This window comes from Felis catus, chromosome B1 (genome assembly GCF_018350175.1).
Source record: "Felis catus isolate Fca126 chromosome B1, F.catus_Fca126_mat1.0, whole genome shotgun sequence".
NCBI classification, from domain to species: Eukaryota; Metazoa; Chordata; class Mammalia; order Carnivora; family Felidae; genus Felis; species Felis catus.
The window spans coordinates 22,897,624-22,915,029 of NC_058371.1; the positions used below are offsets into that span (position 1 = coordinate 22,897,624).

At 37.4% G+C, this 17,406-nt stretch overlaps 1 protein-coding gene and 1 long non-coding RNA gene across 9 annotated transcripts in view; one reads left to right on the forward strand and one right to left on the reverse strand.

Annotated features, from left to right (window-relative positions):
- The window catches only part of LOC123385173, a 227,087-nt gene extending 218,301 nt beyond the window's left edge, over positions 1 to 8,786 (forward strand). The window contains exon 4 of the long non-coding RNA XR_006597334.1: positions 8,678 to 8,786. This is a non-coding gene — a long non-coding RNA (uncharacterized LOC123385173). The remainder of the gene's footprint in view (positions 1 to 8,677) is intronic.
- Positions 1 to 17,406, reverse strand: part of TUSC3 (tumor suppressor candidate 3) — a 284,190-nt gene that overhangs the window by 67,516 nt on the left and 199,268 nt on the right. The window lies entirely within an intron of this gene.

Consider the following 17,406-nt stretch of genomic DNA (forward strand, 5'->3'; position numbering starts at 1 on the left):
AGAGTAAAAGATACTATACCTCATAAAATGAGAAAAACAAGTAAATACAAAAGAAAGTACTTTGGCTCAAAAGGAAAGAGTGTATGTGCACAAAGAGATATGTAATCACACAGGCCCAAGAGAGCAAGAGCACTGAAGCACTGAAGATTTACTAGACCAAGATTTGAAATCTGTGGAGTTACCTCCTTTGTAAATGGGAATAATGTATCTTTCTTATTGAGAAATGCCACAGGATTGAACATCATAAATTAGTAAAAGTAGCTACTAAGTTGCATGGCATTTAGTAAGGACTCTATAGTTTTGGTTATCAATTTAGCTATGTGTACAGTGCCTTTCAGTGAAATATAAAAGGCGAAATTACTGTATATAAACTGGAAGAGAAAAACCCTGAAAATGGCTAACTGCAAACAGGATCCCTAGTTCAATGTATTTTACGTTAAGGTGAGTTACAGATATTGGGAGATAATTTTGAACTGGTGGAATGTAATAGGGAGATCAACAGAGGATGGGAAACAAAATCATTTACCTGATCTTTTTTTTTTTTTTAAGTTTTTTTTTTTTTTTTTTCTTCAACGTCTATTTATTTTTGGGACAGAGAGAGACAGAGCATGAATGGGGGAGGGGCAGAGAGAGAGGGAGACACAGAATCGGAAACAGGCTCCAGGCTCTGAGCCATCAGCCCAGAGCCTGACCCGGGGCTCAAACTCACGGACCGCCAGATCGTGACCTGGCTGAAGTCGGACGCTTAACCGACTGCGCCACCCAGGCGCCCCTCGTTTACCTGATCTTACTGGGAAGGAGTCTGGAGATAGGCAGATCACACACAATTTTTCTCACATTATTTCTCTCTTGTTCTCTCTCTCTCTCACCTCCCCCTGCCCCCCCGCCGCCGCCTTCCCTTCTACCTCCTCCATATATAAAATCATGTTTTAGTAAACAAAATCTGATCCCAGCCTCTAAAAATACTATGCTCATTTCCACCTCTCTACAGATTCCTAAAGCACCAAGGAATGAGCTTTATTCATTTATTTATTATTATTTACTGGTTAACCAAAAGTTACCTTGATTTTAAGGCAAACTCAAATTCCCTATCTTTTAATAAAATTTTCCCCAAGAATATTGCTTGGGGTAATATTTATTGCTCTCAAACTATAATATTTATTACCTATAATTTTAGTGTTGTTCACGTGAATTTTAAGTCCAGAATCCTATCTATTTCAGGAAAAAGGATATATTATTTATAGGATACAAACAGAAAACATTACTTTAAAAAAAAAAGAACGTGTTCAAATACTTTGACATATTTTAAAACAGTCAGAATATACATTAAAACCTTAGAGTAAAATGATTATAAGAATCTGTATATTTAGTGTATTCAGGAATTTAAAATAAAAACCTAGAACATCTATTGACAATTTCCTGTTTTGTTTTTTTAATGTCTCAAATGAAGCTAACACTGATGTTAAATTCCTCAAACTGGCAAGAAGAACAGTTAAACTCTGATCTATAGAAATCTCAGAGAAAGGGTGATGATTTAAACAACTACAGTGAATGTCATTTAAAATTAATTAAACCAGGGTTTACTGTTTTTAGATTTATAGTGAGTTCATTAAATAATCTCAAAGTAAGCATTTTTTAAAAAGCTAATTAGATTTTTAACAAATATTTGGTGGTTATTAGTATGCACTATAACCATAAAATCTAAAAAGTAGTATTTCATTGGCGATTTCAAAAGTGCATTCCATCCTTAGTCATTAATGCATTACTTGTATGCACTTAATCCATTTAAAAAATTTTTTTTAGGTTATTTATTTTTGAGAAGAGAGACACAGAGCAGGAGCAGGGGAGGAGAGAAAAAGAGGGAGATACAGAATCTGAAACAGGCTGCAGGCTCCGAGCCTTAGCACAGAGCCCAACGCGGGGCTCGAACTCACAGACCGCTAGATCATGACCTGAGCCAAAGTCAGACCCAGGTGTCCCCACTTAATCCATTTTTATACATAAATCAGTTTTGTTGTATAGACTTCTATTTTTAAAACACTGACACTTTCTTCATAGATTTAAAACACTTATATTAGCTTGCAATTATCAAAATTTACTTTCACTTACTGAGTGTGATCCTGTTAAGTATACCTACTGTAAACGCTAAGAGTACTTCCCTTTTAACTGTATGCTTTTTCTTTTCTTTTTTAACTGGCTAATTCGTAAGAGATCCCTCAGATTTGTCCTTTATCAAAAATACACAGGAGGAGGAACAGGGCATTCACAAATTCCCCATTGGGAAAGCACAGTCAAAACTTGTTTTAAATTACACATTTATAACTTTTGCACTTTTCTGTATACAAAATATAAATCAATACAAAATGGAGGTATTATTTAAAAAAATATTATTTGGAAAAAATAGGCACAAAAAGTGAGTCCATCATGCTATCGTAAATTATTAATAAAACTGTGATTATACTGAAAGAAAAGTTAGCAGGTAGAGAACAAAAAACTATCTGTTTACCGTTCATGCTAAGAAAGAAATATAACCTGGGGCACCTGGGTGGCTCAGTCTTTTGAGGGTCCAACATCAGCTCAGGTCATGATCTTGCTGTTCCCGAGTTCGAGCCCCTGATGGGGCTCTGTGCTGACAGCTCAAAGTCTGGCACCCGTTTCAGATTCTGTGTCTCCCTCTCTCTCTGCCCCTCCCCCACTCACATAAACAAATATTAATTTTTTTTTTTAAAGAAAGAAATATAACCTAGGATTTTATTTATTCAGAACTGAAATATCTGCTTTGGATTCATACCAGATGCTTTAAGATATCTCACAACTTTTCATTAGTATGGTTACTTAAGAACCAGTTTGTTATCAACTCTAAAGCTTCTGATAGGCATTTCCAGCAGTTATAATTTACCAAGCATGACTAAACATATAGTATCTGTATTATAATGTATACATTTGAAGTAATGAAATAGTTTTATGGTTGAAGAACCTAAGATGGCTACGTGTTTCATTCCTGTATCTTTGGCGACAGCATAATAACTTCCTTCAACAAACCTGGGTTTCAAAAATGAAAATTTCAAAACAAAAGAATTCTGTATTTGCAATACTTTTTATTTACATAAATTGACAGGTTGATTATTCCAAAACCTTTATAAATGTGTTTGAGGTAAAGGGCTACAACAACAATTGTGTTGTCATACTCCCAACAACGGAACATAGTTAGTAATGGTAACACCCAGAATATGAACTCTGTACGATGCACTGTGCACTTGATGTACACTTTCTCAAAATGCCTTATGTCACCAGTGAGGATATCTATCCCGCACTCAGCAAGCGAGGTGGAAGTACTGAAAGTTACTCTTAACCGTGAACACCTGCTAAAAGCTTCAATGAAGAGCCACTTTCCTTTAAGGCACACTTTCGCTGGAAGTGCCTTTAATCTGCAAGACATTAACATGAAATTTGTAGTCCATTAAGCACTTTCCAAATGAGACCAAGTGCTTGAATAAGCGACTACAAGTTTTTATGAGAAAACTTTTTAACAAATGTTTTTATGATGGTAATGCTCTCTTATGGGCTGAATTGTGTCACTAGACCCCAAGTTCCTATGTTGAAGTGCTAGACTCAAGAGCCTCAGAACGTGACTGTATTGGGAGACAAGGTCTTTAAAGAGGTTAAGTTAACATGAGGTCATTAGGGTGAGCCCTCATCCAGTATGACTGATGCCCTTTTAAGCAGAGGAGATTAAGATACAGACATGAACAAAAGGAGGACCACATAAAGACAAAGGGAAGGGAAGAAAAGAAAGCCATTTATAAGCTACAGGGAAAGGGCTCCAAAAACTCCCCACTGAGACCTTATCTCAGACTTCTAGCCTCTAGAACTTTGAGAAAATGGGTAGCTTAAACCACAAAATTTTAATCTATGGTACTTTGTTATGGCACTCCTGGCAAAATAATACATGTTCCAAACGACAAAAATTAATTGCTAGTTTTCTTAAAATCTTTCAATCGTTGATTCTGATGGTTGAAATTCTCATGGTCAGGTTCCTTTTGAAAAATAATAGCAACATTTTTTTTTAATGTTTGTATTTTACTCTTAAAAATACTTTTTTGTTGTTTAGGGCATGAACAACAACTGTATTCTGTTTATGGTTTATTTTTACTGAATTATAAATGACACACGTTATATTAACTTTAGGTGTACAACATAGTGTTTGATATTTTTTATACATTATGAAGTGATCACAATAGGTCTAGTTACCATCTGTCACCATACAATACTACAGTCTTATTGACCATATTCCCTATGCTGTGCTTTGTATCTCTGTGAGACTCATTTTATAATTAAAAGTTTGTATTTCTTAATCCCCTTCATCTGCTTCACCCTATTCCTCTCCCCCCTTCCCCTTTGGCAACAACTAGTTTGTTCTCGGTCTCTGTGAGTCTGTTTCTGGTTTTGTTTTGTTGTGTTTTTTAGATTCCACATATAGGTGAAATCACATGGTATCCATATTTCTCTGACTTACTTCACTTCGCATAATACCCTACAGGTCCACAGATGTTGTCGCAAAGGCAAGGTTTCATTCTTTTTTATGGCTGAATGATATTCCACTGTGTATATACACATCTTCCTCTATTCTGCTACTGACGAACACCTAGGTTGCTTCCGTTATCTTGGCTATTGGAAATAATCCTACAGTGAACATAGGGTGCATATCTTTTTGAATTAGTGTTTTTGTTTTCTTTGGATACATGTGCGCAAGGAGAATATCTGGATTCCAAGGCATTTCTAGTTTTAACTTTTTAAAGAGCCTACACACTGGTTTTCACAATGGTTTTCTCAATTTACATTCCCACTGGCAGGGTATGGAGGATTCCATTTTCTCTACATCCTCACCAACACTTGTCATTTCTTGTCGTCTTGATAACAGCTATTCTGACAAGTATGAGGTGGTATGTCATTGTGGTTCTGATTTAAATATCCCTGATGATCAGTGATGCTGAGCATGTTTTCATGTGTTTCTTGGCCATCTGTATGTCTTCTTTGCAAAAAGTCTATTTAGGTCCTCTTCCTATTTTCTAATTATTTTTGTTGTTACTGAGTTGTAGGATTTATTTATAAATTTTGGATATCAACTCCTTATCAGATACATTGTTTCCAAATGTCTTCTCCTATTTTATTAACTTTAAATGCTTATAAACACAAATTATACCTATTACACATATGTATATATTTTCTACAAGTGGAGATATACAGAAAAGCAACTGGGAAGATCCATATAAAACTGTAAACCAGTTACCTGTAGAACGAATTTTACAAGTTGATAGGAGAGTAATGAAAAGGAGGCTTGTATTTTTTATATAGTTCTGTATATTTTTTTTAATGTTTATTTATTTTTGAAAGAAAGAGAGCACGAGCAGGGGAGGCAAAGAGAGAGACAGAGGATCCAAAGCAGGCTGTCAGCTGTCAGCACAGAGTCCGATGTGGGGCTCGATCCCACAAACTGTGAGATCATGACCTGAGCCACATTCGGATGCTTAACCCACTGAACCACCCAGGCACCCCTACAGTTCTGTAGTATTTGAGTCTTTTCAATTGTTTACCAAAAAAGTATTTTTGTATTCTGTGAAGAGCAGCATGGTCTTTTAAAGAAAGGCAAAAATATTACTTCCTGCCATTGAGTAGTTTTAGAATATTCTAGAAAAATAAGAATTGCCTGCAAATGCTGTAGGATAAATTAAATTTTAAAAATGGCTGAAAAACGTCCACCTAATTCAACAACATGGAAATACCTGGTGAGCTTGGTGAGTGTGATTTTCGTGGGTACAGGTGCCAGGCTGAAGTGAACTAGGGAAGTAACTTCCGGGGCACAGGCAACTCTTTTGGTATCTTACACAGGAAAGAAGATCGCCTAATGAGTGTGAAAACTAGGATACAGGTGTAGTAGTAAGAAACTTTAGGAGCAAACAAGTGTGGAATACATTAAATGAAAACAAAACTTTATAATTGGACACAGTGTTTTATGGGTAGCAGCCAAATAGAGACTAGAGCTTAACAGGAATGAAGGCTGGTAAGGAGGATACGGTTGAAGAAAAAGAGCCTGGAGATTCTAAGGAAAGATAGCTTTTAGTGTCCTTAGGAGAACAGTTAAGTCCTTTAAAGAGGCTCATGGAATAGGAAAATAAAGGAGAGATCCAACAAAATGGATAAGGAATAAAGATCAGAATAAGCAAAAATAAGAGAGTAGAAAAAATTGAATTCAATGAATAATTTCAAGTTTGAGATCTTGGTTTTGGAATTGTTACAAGTCTTGATGAGACGTCAAGTACTAGTTCCTAAATGAGCAGCTTAATTGGAATGGAAAGGTAGGTTATGGAATTTAAAAAGAAAAATGATAATATGAAGGCACTGTGCTCAAAGAATTGACAGCATGGGTGTTCTCAACAAAGGGACTTTTTAAAAACTTTTTTTTTTTTACCATATCTGAAGACAGAAGAATGAATTAGATAACCTTTAAAAGTCCTTTAAGACCTTCTAATCTTACTTTTCAAAAAAGTTACTATGTGATTGTCTTTAGTATTGCAAAAAAAAAAAAAAAAAAAAAGTGACACTTCCAAAAAGGAGTATAAATGACACAAAGATTCTAAGAAATAAAAATGTGCATCATTTACAGAAACTGTGCAAATCAACTTGGAGGGTTTTTCTCTTGAAAATATAAAAAATAAAGGGCTGAGCAATTATTATAATTTATCCTTCTTAACTGGAATATATCATATGGCAGCTACTGCAATGTTCTATTTAATAAATCATAACATTATGTATTCATAGAGTTAGTTTCCTGTTTATGATTTCCTTTCAGTTTCCAAAAATATAGTGAAAATCTGACTATATCAAACTGGGGGGAGAAGAAAGGTATACATTTTAAGACAGATTCTTAAAGAGTAGAATGACTCCAATTGTCAAGAAAAAATTTTTAAGTGGAAAACTTACTTCAGTAAACAAAATATATTGGCAATTAGTAACATCCTTATGGATATAAATAATCAAGGTTCTATCATTCGCTAAAAGATATTTGTTGAGTAAAGTAAACAGAACTCAGATAAAACTCTGCAGTCTCCATTGGCTTAGTAAAACAGGCCTGTATACGTAGGCACAAATCAACAATGGTAAATTTTTCTCAAGAGGATATTAAACTATCATAAATTCCTAAATTAACAGTCTTTGATGAACGCTGAAAGCAAGTTAAAAATACAGCTATGTACCTTTTTTTTGGGGGGGGGGGCGTCTAAAACCTAGTAACATCTTTCCTAAGCTATGCTTTTGGTTTAGAAAAAGTAAAATAAATTATTAGTGGCACATATACTATGAAATTATGCTTATTCTCTCAATCGTCCAAATAATGTCTGAGAAAAAGGGCAGAATATTCTGTGCCTATTGGACTAACAATGGAATACTACAAGAGAAGGGGGAGAAATATAACCTGAGAACTTAAGAAGTTAAACACAGAGGACAATTTTAGATGAATTCTTCAGAAGAAATTTTTCATAGCCTCTTATTACAAAGGAGGGCAACTGTTAGGGAGGGGAGACAAGACAACAAAGTGGGGAAGAAGAAAAAGGAGGTAGTAGTTTGGGGAATAATGTTTATTATGTCTACATTACCAGAAGCAAGGCTGGACTTTGGGCAGAAGTTCTTCAATTTAATGTACAGAAAACTCAGGAAAGCCTTGGGCAGGAGGGTGGGCAGCTTGAGGTGGTAAATAACTTAGTGATTACAGAAGGGTATGGAGTGGCTTCTGGAATGCAGGTTGCATTCCGGTTATTGATCTGGTGGTAGTTACACGGGTGTGTTCTTTTCATGAAAATTAATCTGCCGACTTAGGATTTGTAAATATTTCTAAATATATGAGATGCTTCTGTAGAAATTCCACTTCCACTCAGATAAACAAAACCAGTATAACCTGGGAATCATGCTACAAAGGTCTGCTTCTGCATCCCATTTTCTGCAATCTTCATTTTATCAAATACCCTGAGGAGTCTATGCAGCCAATAACCAGAACGTAACTGGAAAAACAACAGTTGAGAGTTTCGGAAGTAATTTCTTTATCAGCTCAGCAATGCCTTTGCTCTGCCATAGGCATTTCTGGGTAATTCAATGAATCTGCTGATTTTAAATCCTTTTACTCCAGTTGTCGAGAAAGCAAACTGATCACTGACTATAGAATGAGGGCTCATTTTAGGTCAGAACTCACTTCCATCCTTACTCTTTTATCGTATCTAGGTTTTAAAAACTACCAGGTCCTGTGCTAGATAACACAAAAATAAGAAAAACTGAGTTTTTGCATTCAAGAAGTTTATAATCCAGTTTGCGTTAGTATATATTACCTAAAATATAAAACAAACAAAAATTAAATGGAAGCCCTATAAAAAGAGGAAGAATGGACAAACAACATGTTTCTTGGAAGGTATCACAAAAGCTAGATAAAACCTAAAGTAAAATTTCAACAGAAGACAGAAGAATGAAACATTTCCAGAAAGGGCAGGTCGGGGGAGCAGTAAGGTGAGAAATAATAGTCTTATACAGGGCTACCAGGAAGTAGAGATGAAGCTAGAAATGTGGGTTGTCACTACATTTGGAGGGGCCTTGGCTAAAAGGCAGAGATAACTGTACCTTATTTTAATTTCAGAGGCATGAAGAAGTCACAGGGGACTTTGACCAGAAAAGAGATGTAACTTGGGAAGCTGAATCTGGAAGCCATCAATTTAATCGACTGCAGCAGGAGCAAGACAAAGGTGAGTCACCGTGCTAGTATCATAGTGACTGTGAATCTAGGCTACACAGGTGGCCAGATCTAGGTTCCACTGCAACTCTGACCAAGCTGCTTAGTCTTTCTGAGTCACAGTTTCCTCACTTTCGACTAGGAGATAATAGCGACTACTTCATGTAAGAGTACTGCACAGACTGAAGGAGGTAACACAGTAAGCTCCTAACACATTAGAGGTAATTCGTCATCATCATTGTCATCATCACCCATTTGTTCACATGGCTCATCGCTTTTCCGGTGCTCTTAGGTACGGTGTATTTAGATGGCTCACGTGAGTTGCCTTCAACTAGATTCTGATGAGGGCAATAAAGGATAAGTCAGAAGGAAAAAGAAAATGAAGGCATAAAACACCAAGATGACAGACTACCCAGTTCAATATGCCAAAGGAGAACTGGGAAATACAAGGAGTAGCCAAAATATACAGAATCCAACTTCTCTAGTAATGCTTGTTCTCATCATCTCATACTTCGATTTGGGCAAAAGCTCCAGATTGGCTTTCCTCCCTCTAGTAAAATACCCGAACTGTACCCAGCTGTCAAGTTAGCATCACCAAAAAAAACCCCAAAACCAACAAACAAACAAAAACCTCCCTCTTTTCAATGGTAACTAAACAGTCAGCTAAACAGGTAACGAATCTGCCTACCTTGACCTTCCAAGATAGATTACGTTGGCTGCAATGTACCTTTCCAAACTTAATACAATCTAACGTTTGGCCTCCCTGAGGCTATCTTTCCTGTATATATAGCACAAACTACTTTCATTTCTGCCTTCCCATCTTAACATATGATCACCTATCATTTTGAGTGTTTTCTAATCCTCTTTGAACCAACTTAAATATGACTTATCAAATCTAAATTAAGTACCATTTTCTCAGTGAAGCTTTTCATAGCACTCCACTCCACACAGATGTTTTCCTAATCTGAAACTCTCAAGTATTTATAAATCAGAACCACTAAGTTTACATTTGGTCATGCTCTGATTTGAATTGTTTTCCACCTCACTTTTATTAGTCTCATGACTATAAATGGTTTCTAAAGTTCTTGAAATAGGATCATGATTATGCATATTAATCTCCAAAGTACACAGCATAATGCTAGACAGAAAGCGTTGCTAAATAACTCCTAATTGATTGATCAACCACATGCTATATCTAAAATATCAATGTTCTTTCCATCCCCACCCAAAATCCTAGTTATGGCATACATGATCAACTTGTCTCCCAAGCAAATCTGAAAATCATCGCAATCCTCTTTTTAACTCTGCTCATTTTACTACCAATGAAGTTCTGTAATAATCAGTCTATAGTCACTACCACACTTTTCTTCAACTGTTGCCTCAATCTCCAAACTAGTCTTTGAATGATTTCATACGTCACTTTCCTAAAACACGTATCTGCCCGTGCAGCCCAAAGGCTGATAGGCTCCTGGGAGCCCACTGCCTACAGAAGATGGTCTTCTGAACATCTCTGTGTAGCCCACAAGGCTTGTCCAAACCTGTGCCAATTAACTGTGGCAGCATCGCTTGAATGGTACTCAATTACTCTCTTTCCTCTAAATTTATTACCCTGAACCTTCCAGTAACTTTTCATGCCTCTATGCCTTTAGGCATTTTCTTTACTTGATGCTACTTTGCCCAGTGTAGTGGGGGTTGAACAGTGACTCCCAAAATTCATGCCCACCTAGAAATTCAGTGTGACATCATTTGAAAATAGGGTCATTCCACATGTAATTAGTTATGATTGAAATCATACTGAATTAGGGTGGGTCCTAAATCCAAGGAGGGTATCACTGCAAGAGACAGAAACACAGAGAAGGTGCTTGTGAAGGTGGAGGCAGAGATTGGAGTGAAACAGTTATGTCATGGAACGCCAAGGACTGCCACAAATCCCCAGAAGCTGGAAGAGAGTTGTGTGTGTGGCAGAGGGGGGGTGGGGTGGGGTTCTCTCTCGGAACCTCCAAAAGAAACCAAGGCTGCCAACATCTTCATTTCATACTTTGGACTCCCAACTATGAGAGAACAGATTTCTGTTGTTTTAATCTACCTAGCTGGTGGTACACTTTGTTATAGGAGCTTTAGGAAAAGAAGACAATTATCTGCTTGTCAAAATCCTAGTTCAACTTAAAGGTCTGGGTCCTTCCACTTCTCCTTCTTCTTCTCCTGATGATGCATCATCTCCTGATGATGCAGCAGTAAGCTGCTGCCCCCTCTTTGCTCCCATGAAAACATGTCCAGCCTTACATCTGTCTGCCACTGAGTTGTATGGTCATTGTCGTTTTCCCTGTACATCTGAGAGCATACGAAGAGAGAAAACGGACCCATTTTTCTTTGATTTACAGTGGCTAAGGGTGCTTGATACAATAGATGGTCAAGAATTACTTGCTAAAAGTATAGGTTTTAAAAAGAGAACAGAAGCCATTCACCTTACACATTTTTGTATTATATTCAACACTGTCATTACGGTGCTTGTCACCGAAGTTCAGGATAGGAAGCAGAAGCCCAACAACTTTAACCTAATTTCAGATTTTCTTAAACCCTAAACTTAAAGCTTTTGAGAGTAACTTGGCAAAAGCATTTTCCAGTTGTATCTGCATTTCCATTAACCTACTACCTAGTTCACTTAGTCTTTATAGGCACTATGAAAGCAGAAGCTGAATCCCAAAGTGATTAATACCATCTTATATAAAATTAGATTAGTTCAAAAGACTTTTGAGAAATTTAAGTGTAGCTGACATTTAATATATTATTTTCAGGTGTATAACAGTGATTCAACAATTACATACATTACCAAATGCTCACCACAGTAAGTATAGTTACCATCTGTTATTATACAAAGTTTTTACAGTATTTTTGTGTCTTCTATGCTGTACCTTTCATCCCCGTGATTTATTTTAAAACTAGAAGTCTGTACCTCTTATCCCCTTCACCTATTTCATCTACCCACCATGACTCTCCCAACTACAACCACCAGTTCTATATATTTACAGACTTTTTTTAATATGATACTAAACAGTGTGGTAAAACTTGGAGAGACTTAATGATGCAAAAAGAAAACAAAATCAGTATTCAGAAAAAAAAATGGGAGTCTAAAACTCATTAAATCTACTTCTTTTACAGTTAGCAAATGGTGATTTATAGAATTCCTACGACTGAATGACCAAAATTAGCATTCTTCTAGTGATCATTGTTTTTAATGTTGCTCTGGAAGCCTGAATCCATTTCATGAGTTTACTTCCAAAAGGACAAAATAGTGGAATAAAGAGCAGAATAAAGTTGACAGCTTAATATACACTTCTCTAGAAGTGCTTTAGATTCCTAAAACGTTGAAACTGCTGTAGAATGATGTTCAGAATATGTTCATGACCACATTTTTGCATAATCAAGAGTTCAATATGGTTCACACTTCATCTGTACACAGGCATAATTGTGATTTTGTTTTCAAGTTATGAAATATTCATCACCACTGTATTATGATCTTTCTTTTACTATAGAGTACGTTTTAATATAAGCAGCATGAAATTGGCTATACTATGTATAAAAACATTATAGTATTATCTTTTCTCCACTCCTGCAAACATAATTTCAGAATGGAAGCTTCTACTCTGACTTCAAACACTTTTTAAGTATTCACGTTTTGACTGTGATGTTTGACTAATAAATGCAAAGTTGTGAAGAAAGTCTGAAAGTTAACTTTCTTAATTAGCCTACTTAAGAGTAAGTATTTTAATACCTAATAGAATGTCTTTGTTAGATTATATATTATGAAAAACCTTTGTTCCATTTCCTGGGAAAATTACCTCAAAATAGAATGCTGTTCATGAGAAATAACGTTTTCCTCTTTCCCTTTGCTCTCTTAACTGACCTACTGATAAAATAAATACAAAGAATAATATCCCAGGCTCTAGCAGCAGATATATAAACATGCATCAAGACATACCACAAATATATACCTTTCACAGTCGTTATTTACTGAAAATTCAGGGAGCAATACGCAATACTTTGCTGTATCAGGAGTCCTGAGAAAGTAGCAGATATCGCTGCTGTCTCTACAGCACAATCTAGTTCAATCAGGTACAAAAGATCACTGTTTGTGTTAGACTCATTATTGGAACTGGGGAGAGACTCAACCATGTACAGTAAGACCACCCTAAAAGAGTACATTTAATTGGCATCTAAGCCACAAATTAGCAACATATAAGAAACGAGAAGAAAATGGATGCCTTGGATTTGATCTCTGTTGAGTCCTATCACAGGGATTCAAGCTTTATGAGTGAAAAAGGGAATATGGAGTTTTATCTGATTATAAATAAGACTTAGAGCATAAAGAGTGAACGGCAGCAGAAAGAGAAGCTATTTCTAAGATATCTAAGAAAAACCCAACCTGCCATCACCATGGGAGTAAAACAGTACTACAAAGACGAGATGCATGAAGACCTTATTTCTTCCAATCTATCACAGAGTAATGCTCAAGGGGGTTAGGATACAATCTTCTGAGAAAGTTTTCTTGGGCAAGAGTTATTTTAAAGGCAGTTCGGTAGCTCTATCATGTTACAAAAAGCTGGTTACATAAAGACTCTTCTAAATTTATGTAAATTAATAAACACATATATTTAACACATATTATATTCATCTTGGTTTCTAAAAACGGTTTCGCAAAAAGGAATAGTTTCTGAATTGGACATTTTTTCTTTTTTTTTTTTCTAATTTAAATATTTATTTATTTATTTTGAGAGAGAGCACAAGCACAAGAGGGGAAGGGGCAGAGGGAGAGAGAGAGAATCCCAAGCAGGCTCTACACGGTCAGCACAGAGCCTGATGTGGGGGTCGATCTCACAAATTGCCTGATCATGACCTGAATCAAAATCAAGAGGTGGAAGCTTAACTAAGCCACCTAAGTGTCCCTGTATTAAATTTAGAAAACACTAATTTAAGAAATCTTACTGCTTAAATATTTATGTTTAGAATACTTCAAAATTTAGTTTATTTTTGTTCAAAATATATATGTAAAAAAAAATCTACACCACCATAAAGTTCCACTCACCATAAAAAGCTAGGAAAATATTCCACCAATACTGCTTTTTATCACCAAAATACTGTGTCCGCTCTCCTTTGGAATAATTATCCTGGTGGATTATGGCTCTAACTCCTGTCTTTAAAAAGGTCAGGAAAAAAAAAAATCATGCTTCCAGGACATTTTAAACGATCTTTGAACAACTGAATCATAAAAACACAAAAATGTAAATAACATAGTGATCAAATAAAGCCACAAAATATGGAATGCCAACTTGCTATGCGGCTTTGGGCAAACCATGTAACCTGTTCGATTTCTGGTTTCTTTACCTAAAAATGTACATGATTAAGGATCCTTCCCATTGCAAAGTCTATGATGATGAAAAACTAAAAATCTACGATGATAAAGCTGAGTCACACAGAAACAAAGATTGCTTATTCTCTGTATTCCCAAACATCCCAAATCTGTTGCAGAAGAAAAAGGAAAAGATGGAGGGTGACAGGAATAGAGATGGGGAAGAGGAAGGAGGGAAGGGAACAGAAAGGAAAGAAAACCTTCTCCAACTGTCATTCATGTTTACCGAGGTACTACTCCTGGGCCGTGTTCTTCTGAATGGGGGCACATTTGGTGCGGGATGATTTTCATTGTGAGTATCCCACACACTGCAGAACATTTTGCTTCTCTGATCCTTGGTCTCTAAATGTCAGTCACGATAAAAGCAAAAATATTTCCCTGTACTTCCAAAATGCGTTTCTGTGTTGGATGAGGAGGGGCAGTATATGTGCTATGGAGAACCAGTATGTAAGCAAAGAACCGCTTTATTAGTTGCCATGAACTTAATGAAAGCTAAGCTCTGTGGCTGTCTTTTTGTAAAAGTGATTCTTTAAAAATGTCAGCTCATCTCACTCCTCTGCTTAATATCCTCCTGTCAAGACAGCCTCCCACTCAGATCAAAGTCCAAAGTCTGTCCCACAGCTTATGGGGCCGTGCGACCTCCGCACACCGACCCGCACTCGCACGGCTGCCCGTGCCCCTGGAGGCCGGCAATCGGGCTAATCTCCTGTATCACTCTCTCCTTCACTCACTGCCAAGGCCACGCTGCTTCCTTGCTATTCCTACAGAACATGAACCATGTTCGCACCTCAAGTTCTTTCAATTTGCTGCTGCTGCTCGTTCACTCTCTCCTCTCCTTCAAGTCTGTGCTCAAATGACCTCTTTTGGGAGAGGCCTTCTCGTACCGCTATGGAAAAAAGCATTCTCCCCAACCCTCAAGCGCTCTGCTTCATTTTTCTCGACTTAGTACCAGCTGACATACTTGCTTTTTCATTTGTCTGTTTCCCCCAACTAAGATGAAAGCTTTCAGAGGTTAGGAGATTAATCTGTTTTGTTCACTACTTAATTTGCAGTTCCTCGCCAAGCTCACTTAGCAGCCAGACAAGGACAGCATCTGGCACACAGCAGACCCTCTTTAAACTTCTGCTGAATGAAGACGAGGCTGCCCAGAACTGTCACTCTGAGCATCACTGACAAATATAAAATACATACGTGTTAAAAACAAGACTGAAACTTCAGCTTCCTCACTCATTTGCGGCCTAAAGTATGCTAAACTTGAAGGGGAAATTCTCTTAAAATAGCTCAGAGAACGAAATGAATAGTGTAGGGTAGTCGGAACATAGTATTTGTTTTACCTCTATTAGCAGGATATTATACTCTGTAATTAATTAGGCTCACATCACACGTCTCTTTAAAGTTTACAGCTGCACTAGTGCCCCCGCTATTTCTTCTACAAAGTCCTTGAATTCGCAGACATCAGAAAGACACTTCCTTCCCTAAGTGCAGCAAGCCGTGCAGCTCGAATGGGACTGTTGTCACCATGTGGGGAGTCAACGGCAAGCATCTTGGCAGTTCTGCCTCGTCCGGGATCTAAATTAAAGAGTAACAAGATAGCTTCAAGGCTGCCTCCTTTGCACAACTGTTTGCGGCTTCAAAAAAAGAACTAGTAGACTCAAGTATGTTGTATCTCTCCCTAAGAGTTCATTACCAAAGGACAGAGGCTTAGTTAAGAAAACCAGAAATCCAAAAGCTGTCTGTTCTTTTGGACTTCTGACAATATTTTCAAATCTCCTTTTTGAAACCATTAAAGTGTGTGAGGCCGATTACTTCAGAAACACAGCTACATTTTCTCTCTTAACTTGCAGGAGTGTTGACTTCCTGACTCACACAACCTCATTACAAACACTCTGTTACACCGTTCATTTTTAGCGGGGGCACCGATATGAAGCCAAGGGCAGAATGGTCTTTTCTGAATTAACAAACAGGGGCGATACACTTCCACGGATCATGCACATAAACGGGCACCTTCAGCTCCACTCTCTGCAACTCCACTCCTGGTAGTCTTCAACCGTGCCAGGTAATGCTGAAACCAAATGAATCCGGACTTTAACCTGAGTCCGATATAGCTATCAGAAAAGCTAACAGAAAAGCTAGCTTTGTTTTTGTTAATTGTTGTGAATTTCTTTTAGGTAATGTAGGTTTGGTACCCAGAAATGAAATGCTTGGACTTCTCCCTTGTTGGGAAGACATGTGGAGAGTGGTATCCAAACTTGGACGGCGCAGTTTCTCAGCGTGGCACTGACAGACTAGAAAGCAAGAAAGACACCGCCGTAACCAGGATGGCGAGGAGTTACGACATGAAGGGACTGGAAATCGGCGGCCTAAGAAAGTCCAGATTTGAGATTCCAGAGTGCGGGGAGGAAAGGACTAATACTAGAGTTAGACATCACAAAGAAGAATAGCTCTCAGCTCCACAGAAGCAACATCTTCCCAACAAATAAAGCTAAAATTGGCTACCTTGTGAGAAATCCAGTGCCCTACCATCCAAATTGTTTAAGAAGCTCAATAACTATTATTCAATACGGATGTCATAAAGGGGTTTGTCACTCAAATAGAGGACTCTGGCTTTAATAACTTCTAGACTCCCTTCCATCCATAAGAACTATGAAAAGTCTTCAAAGAATAAATGACAAGGCAAAGTGTCTATAAAAATAAAAACCCTTCTCCCTCTCTCTCTGACCCTCCCCCGTTCATGCTCTGTCTCTCTCTGTCTCAAAAATAAACATTAAAAAAAGGGGGGGGGCACCTGGGTGGCTCAGTCGGTTGACCTTCCAACTTCGGCTCAGGTCATGATCTCACAGTCTGTGAGTTCGAGCCCCGCGTCAGGCTCTGTGCTTGACAGCTCAGAGCCTGGAGCCTGCTTCAGATTCTGTGTCTCCCTCTCTCTCTGACCCTCCCCCATTCATGCTCTCTCTCTGTCTCAAAAATAAATCAACATAAAAAAATAATAAAAAAAATTAATAAAACCCCATTAGCCCCTGAAAACCGAATCCCTTTAGTTTTACTCCACACACACCCTATTCGTTCCTTATATAATGGTTCTTCCATTCTTATCACATTGTTACTACCTGGATTGCAGCCTTAATAACCTGAAATTCATCAACAGCCTCTTAACTTATCTGTGAGAACGGAGACTATCTGTGTCAACATGACTTAGTAGTTTGTCCAAAGAAATCTTTGCCTGGCAAAG